The following is a 7,885-nucleotide window of genomic DNA, read 5'->3' on the forward strand; positions in this document are numbered from 1 at the left end:
TCCAGGAAGCACAGAGAACCCCCCTCAAAATCAATAAAAACAGGTCAACACCTCAACATATAATAGTGAAACTTGCAAATTTCAAAGATAAAGAATATTCTGAGAGCAGCTCGGGACAAGAGGTCCTTAACCTATAAGGGTAGAAACATAAGGCTGGCAGGAGACCTATCCACAGGGACCTAGCAGGCCAGAAAGGACAGGCATGATATATTCAATGTGCTAAATGGGAAAAATATACAGCCAAGAATAATTTATCCAGCAAGGCTGTCATTCAGTATAGAAGGAGAGATAAAGAGTTTGCAGAACAAACAAAATCTAAAGGAATTTGTGAACACTAAACCAGCCCTGCAAGAACTATTGAAGGAGTTCCTTTGAGTGAAGAGAGAGCCCAAAAGTAACAAAGACCAGAAAGGAACAGAGACAATCTACAGGAACTGCTACTTTACAGGTAATACAATGGCACTAACTTTATATCTTTCAATAATTACTCTGAATGTAAATGGACTAAATGCTCCAAGCAAAAGACATAGGGTATCAGAATGGATAATAAAAACAGGACCCATCAATACACTGCTTATAAGAGACTCATTTTAGACCCAAAGACACCTCCAGATTGAAAGTGAAGGGGTAAAGAGTCATTTATCATGCCAATGGACATCAAAAGAAAGCTGGAGTAGCAATCGTTATATCAGACAAACTAAATTTTAAACCAAAGACTGTAACAAGAGATGAAGAAGGACACTATATCATAATAAAAGGGTCTATCCAACAAGAAGATCTAACAGTTGTAAATATGTATGCCCCTACTTGGGAGCAGCCAATTATATAAACCAATTAATAACAAAATTAAACACGTGGATAATAATACAGTAATAGTAGGGGACTTTAACACCCCACTCACAGCAATGGACAGATCATATAGGCAGAAGACCAACAAGGAAACAAGGCCTTTGAATGACACACTGGATTAGATGGACTTAACAGGTATATTCAGAGCATCCTAAAGCAGAATACATATTCTTCTCAAGTGCACATGGAACATTCTCTAGAACAGATCACATACTGGGTCACAAATCAGGTCTCAACTGCTACAAAAAGACTGCTATTATTCCTCGCATATTTTCAGACCACAGTGTTTTAAAACTTGAAGTCAACTACTAGAAAAAATTTGGAAGGACCACAAATACATGGAGGTTAAAGAGTATCCTACTAAAGACTGAATGGGTCAACCAGGAAATTAAAGAAGAATTTAAAAAATATGGAAGGAAATGAAAATGAAAACATGACAGTTCAGAATGTGTGAGATGCAGCAAAGGCGGTCCTAAGAAGGAAGTATATAGGAATACAAGCCTTTCTCAAGAAAGAAGAAAAGTCTCAAATATACAACCTAACCTTACACCTAAAGGAGCTGGAAAGAGAATAGCAAATAAAGTCTAAATCCAGCAGGAGGAGAGAAATAATAGAGAGTAAAGCAGAAATCAATGATATAGAAATCAAAAAAACAGTAGAACAGATGAACAAGACTAGTTGGTTCTTTGAAAGAATTAATAAGATCAATAAACCCCTAGCCAGACTTATCAAAAAGAAAAGAGAAAAGACCCAAATAAATAAAATCATGAATGAAAGAGGCGAGATCACAATCAATACCGAAGAAATACAAACAATTATAAAAGAATATTATGATCAACTATATGTCAACAAATTAGGCAATCTGGAAGAAATGGATGCATTCATAGAAACATATAAACCACCAAAACTGAAACAGGAAGAAATAGAAAACTTGAACAGAGCCATAACCAGCAAGGAATTACATCAGTAATCAAAAACCTCCCAACAAACAAGAGTCCAGGGCCAGATGGCCTCCCAGTGGAATTCTACAAAACATTTAAAGAACGATTAATACCTATTCTTCTGAAAATGTTTCAAAAATAAAACTGGAAGGAAAACTTCCAAACTCATTCTATGAAACCAGCATTACCTTGACCCCACAACCAGACAAAGACCTCATCAAAAAGGAGAATTGCAGACCAACATCCCTGAGGAACATGGGATTCTCACCAAGATACTATCTGTATGCAACAGTACATTAAAAGGATTATTCACCGCAAACAAATGGAATTTATTCCTGGGATGCAAGGATGGTTCAACATCCACAAATCAGTCAATGTGATACACCACATTAATAAAAGAAAGAACAAGAACCATATGATCCTCTCAATAGATGCAGAAAAAGCATTTGACAAAATACAGCATCCTGTCTTGATAGAAACTCTCCACCATGTGGGGATAGAGGGAACCAAAAAATGCACGGCAGAGCCATGTGAGTGGCAGTAAGAGAAGAAACTGCCCTTCCCACCGGCCCAGGAAGGAAAACTAGGCATGACTCTCAGAGCTGAGCAGGCTCGAGGCTTTCAGACCGGATGGCCCATAAATCTTGCTCAACAGTACAGGTATCTTGGTCGTTTGTAAATCGCCTCAAAGCTTAAAAGCCCTGTTTTCATTCTTGGTTGCCCATCTACCAAACACCAGTAGAGTGTTCAAAACCCCTTGAGCATCTACCAAATGTTATGAACTAAGGTCATAAGAGTCTTCTTCAGAGACCCTAGTCATCATCACTCAATGAGCTGACTGTCCCAACTGGAGTAGAGAAGAGCAGTGTACAAGAAATTTTACTTGCTTTGAGAAATGAATACTGTCATAAGATCTGATTCCTGGTTCATTGTCTAGGCTTAGCTCTGATAACCTTCCTGTTTTCTCATTCCATCCACACCCCAGTCCTAAAAGTGTAGAAATAAACTGCATATAGGTCCCTGAACACAAAATGCTATTTCATAACCCCGTGCCTTTCTACACACTGTACCACTTTTCCAAAACCAGCTTAAAGGTCATCTATTCCAGAGGGCCCTCCCGGACCTTCCCTCAGAGAATGAGTTCTCCACTGTGCATTTGCCCCCTTTCCTTTTAGAATGAAATAGTTAAAATACACAAGGTGGTATAGAAAATAATACAGCAAACACCTGGCATTTGTAAATCTTAATTATCCTATATTTGCCATTTCTTTTAAGAAATTAAACAGTTTAGATACAGCCAAAGCCCCTTCTGGGCCATGCTCCCATCATATCACCCTCTCCCTTCCCCTGGAAGTAAGCAGTATCCTGAATAGAATGTCTGTATACTTTTACTATATATGTATCCCTAAACAATATGTCTGATCTTTTTGCATGTTGTTAAACTCTAAAATCACACCATGGGTATTCCTCTGTGTTCTATTTTTCTCAACATTGTATTTTTGAGATTGTTTTAAATGTTGACATATTAAATCATTTTAAGTGCTCTCTAAATATTATAGCAATTTGTACTCCTACCAGCAGTATATGGAAAGTTCTCTGATTAGAGTCTCTGAAGAAGACGCTTATGACCTTAGTTCATAACATTTGGTAGATGCTCAAAGGGTTTTGAACACTCTACTGGTGTTTTGGTAGATGGACAACCAAGAATGAAAACAGGGCTTTTAAGCTTTGAGGTGATTTATAAACAACCATGTATTTGCCAACACTTCATCCTATCAGAACTTTTAAATCTTTTTCAGTTTGATATGTATGAAATGGAATTTCACTGTGGTTTTAATTTACATATCTTTGATTACTACCAAGGCTAAGCATCTGTTTATATGTTTTTTTGGCTACTTACATTTCCTCTTTTGGAATTTTCTTCACATACCCACTGCACATTTTTCTATTTTTATGTAGTTCTTTACATACTCCTTTGTTGGTAGAATTAACTAAAAAAATTTCATCTTAATTTTGTTCATAGTTTCGTTTGTTGTACAAAAATTTTCTGTTTTAATATAAATCAAATTTATCGATCTTTTAAGGACTCGCTGAGCTTTTTGTAGCTTCTTTAGAAAATCCTTCCCAACCCTGATGTTATAAAGATGTACTTCTCTCTTCTCTTATAAAAGCTATACATTTTATATCTAAGTATTTAGTTCCCTTCGAATTTATTTTTGTTTATGGTGAAGGTAAGGATCCAACTGGACTTTTTGAATATGGATAGCCAATCAGTTTAGTTCTGTGATATTGAAAAAACAAAAAAACCACAAAACTTTTACTGTGGCTCTTATCACAAGATACTGCAATGTACTTTTCATTTGTTTGTTTTTGCCTGCAGATCAGAATTGCTAAAGAAGAGAGTCTATGTCTTTTCCATTTCTGTATTTCAGAACCTAACACCATGCCAGCAAAAATACTGAATGAATTACCTGTTAAAGTACAAAAGCTATACCTAAAGATAGACCAAAAACATATGAACACCATTATCTAAGAAGCTGTCACTTCTTGTGTGCAGTAATCCTCAATATAAATCAGTGTTTCTAGCTAAAGAATTAATGTGAAATTCAAAAGAATTTTCCCAAAGAAATTGGAAGTCTCATAGATAACCACACTGATGATTCTCTGAAATTTGGCAATTAATACTAATAGTTTGACAAACATTCACGTGTATTCACTCAAAATTCCCCAGAGTTAACCTGATACAGCACCTGGCTTTGTTCAATGAACAGGTTCAAGCCTCTGCTTGGAAGAAGAGTGCGGTGGGAACTAAGAGGTCACAACATGCAAGCCTTACTCTGACATTAAGGGTCATGCCAAACCAAGTTTCAGTTTATCCTAACTCAGTTTACCTCAACAAAAATGATGTTAGGTGCTTTCTAAGTATCCTTCTAGGCAAGAATTAAATGTTTGTGATTGGCCTGAAGGAGAGACAAGACTGTGATGGACAGAGATGGCTTCCAGAAGGCTGGTCCAATCAACATGTAAAGCCATAGGTTGTTTCTCTGTTCTTTATTTAATTCCTGATATTTTTAATCATCTACTAAAATTTCCTTACTCATGCATAAATATCACCCACCAAAATTCTGTTAAATAAATCATGCCACAATTATCAGTCAAGTCACTAAAAATGATCTCAGATCACTAATGCTTGAGCGTTTTATATTGTATTCCATGTTTAAGTCATTTCATGACCATTTTAAACACATTTATCTGGCACTTATTAACAATGGGGACATGTACTAAAACAGGGATATCACTGAAGAAGACAGACCCTCTCCCCTTAAACAGCTCACAGCTTTGTTAACAACACAGACATGTAATCAAACAATTGCAATGCAATGTCATAAATGCTGTAATCAAGGTGGGCCTAAAAAGCTGTGATGGCAAATCAGGAGTTAGCAGTGGATCAGAGTCTTAAATGAATAGATTTTAAATAATTTCAGTGGATCTAATGGTTTGGGCTTAAAAAAAACCAACTGTTTTTATTCATTATTTCTAGTATGAGAGTTTGAGATTATAAATTATGTAATTATAAATGTCAATTATAAAATCCTTAAAGCACTAACTTTCTGAACAATGATTATCTGAAGTTAGATGTTAGATGATTCAAAGTTGGTACACTGATCAAAAGAATGTTACATCGATCATTAATAGTAACAAAGTAAGGTTTTTTTAACCACTGGGCAGCTTTCTTCAAGTACACTATAACATACTTATTTCATGCATGCGAAAATATGATCTAAGTTCATATCAAGAGTAATAGCAGTTGGCCATATGCTTTTGTCATAGGATTCCCACATCTCTAAGATTCAGGGAAGAGTTAAGTAGCAGGAAGATAGTAGGTGATGGCAAACCAAAAATTCTTACTTAAATCAGACAACTCCAAACTGTAGTGGCTCCAGCTTCAGTGTGGCAAACTACTGGGAAGTTCGGAGGTTGACTCATCTTGAAGCTGTGCTTGCCCAGCACTTTCCATACAAACACTGCAAATATGTTATCTCTTCATATCAAAGAACTGGAGAAGGCTGCTGAAGGTCATAGGACTAAGGATGCTTGCCCCAAGTGAACACCTGGTACCACCTCTGGCCGCAAAGAATGCCCTGATAACTCTTCACGGTACCCTTGCTTCACACACAATTATCGCATTGATAATTCTGAGCCCTAAAGTTTTCACACATCACAAAGAAAACTCAGTGTCATAGAAAGCACACTAAATCCTCTTGGAACCAATTTAATGGCTTTTATGGAAGATATACCTGCATAATGAACAGGCACTGCTATTTTGTGAGTAACATATTTATAATTACAACTCCTACAAATTGTGCAAACTGGTTCCAACAGCTGCAAACACAGGATGTTGTCAACCTATATCTTAACCTTGACATTTAAGATATGTATTTTTTATTTTTTTAAGATCTTTATTATTTGTCAGAGAGCGAGAGAGGGAGGGAGAAAGAGCACAAGTAGGGGGAGGGGCAGGCAGAGAGAGAAGCTCCTCAGCAAGGAGCCTGACATGGGACTTGATCCCAGGACCCTGGGATCATGACCTGAGCCGAAGGCACACACTTAACCGACTGAGCCACCCAGGTGCCCCTAACCTTGACATTTAATTCAGTATGTACTGTTGCATCTGTATTTCAGAGAAAGAACAAAAACATTTTGAAGGTATTATTTTTCTGAGTGCTACATGATACATGCTTAATGGTTTGGTTCTTCTCAACAGAGTCTTTGGTCTAGCCCTAACCTTCGACATATTATACATGTAAGAACAAGAAAGGGACAAACTTTTGCTAAGGATCTTCTACAAATGGAGTATTTCATTCATAATTCCCTTAAATATTTGAGATAATGATGTCCCTTATTAATAGAAGAGAAAATCGAGGCTTAGAAAGTATCAAGAACTTGACAAAGGTCATAAAGCCAATGAATATTACAGACAGATCTTTAAATGACCCCAAGTATCTTGATAATTCCAGAGCTTCTTTCCCTTCACCATCAATAAGAAGTCTAACAATGCCAGACCGAAAGAAGTATATTACAGTAGAAAAAGTGCCAACAATGACCTTCCCAAAATACAGTCTTTATATTATACCCAGATTTTAGGGTTACTTTATCATGCAGTAAAAACAGTGTTCCCACCAGCTTGGTCAGAGGAACAGAAATTATTATTCATTTCACATAGTCTTTACAGAGGATGTAAGATTTCCTAATATATCTTAAAATGACTTGATAGAGGCTAAAAAGAAGTAATAAAGGCACAACACTCTAATTGAAACATTTCCCTTGAATTTAGTATTTTCTGCATATCTTATGAGGTCAAAGCCACAGAATTACTTCAAATTCATATAATATTATGTCACTGTACATTTTGGACCCCATTACTTAAGATCCAATAAGTAAATGAGCAGGTATGTTATTTCAAATGTAACCTCTTTTGATTTGATTACCAGACTTTCTACTGATTTTGACATATTTATAAATAAAAAACTAGGTCACTAAATGGTTCTATGAACTAGGTTAAAACACAGTAAAATCTCAGTTAGTATTCCGGAAGCAGTAGACAGCAGCTCTCACTTTCCCACATCAGATGAACAGAACTGTCATTATCTGCCTGAATGCTCAGACCCACACTATATTTCTATTCATGCATTTAGTTAGGGTCTAGCAGTTTAAGTCATCAAAAATTACATGACAAGAAAAGATGGTACACCAACATGTCAGGCAGTTCTTAGCATTAGGAAGCTCTCCATCATTGGTTATTTTAGCAATCTAATGATGTCTTAATTTGTCTATTTTAATGAATATATTACTGAAAAGACAGAGATAGACAATCTTACATCAAAAATGACTACAGGAGGTGTGCCTGGCTGGCTCGGTCAGAAGAGCATGTGACTGTACATCTCGGGGTCATGAGTTCGAGCCCCACACTGGGTATAGTGATTACTTAAATAAATTTTAAAAAACTTAAAAAAAAATGGCTATAGCAACATAAGTAAAAGGAAGACTGTGATTTTTTTGACCAAGCAGGAGATAATGGTTTAGTGTTTTTGGAA

The 7,885-nt window shown here is 36.3% G+C and overlaps 1 protein-coding gene across 12 annotated transcripts in view; it reads right to left on the reverse strand.

The window, feature by feature from the left end:
- BBS9 (Bardet-Biedl syndrome 9) overlaps window positions 1–7,885 on the reverse strand; it is a 452,171-nt gene that overhangs the window by 168,921 nt on the left and 275,365 nt on the right. The window lies entirely within an intron of this gene.

Source organism: Mirounga angustirostris, unplaced genomic scaffold (assembly GCF_029215605.1).
Source record: "Mirounga angustirostris isolate CCGP_5_RB_7025 unplaced genomic scaffold, mMirAng1.0.hap1 SCAF_12, whole genome shotgun sequence".
Lineage (NCBI taxonomy): Eukaryota > Metazoa > Chordata > Mammalia > Carnivora > Phocidae > Mirounga > Mirounga angustirostris.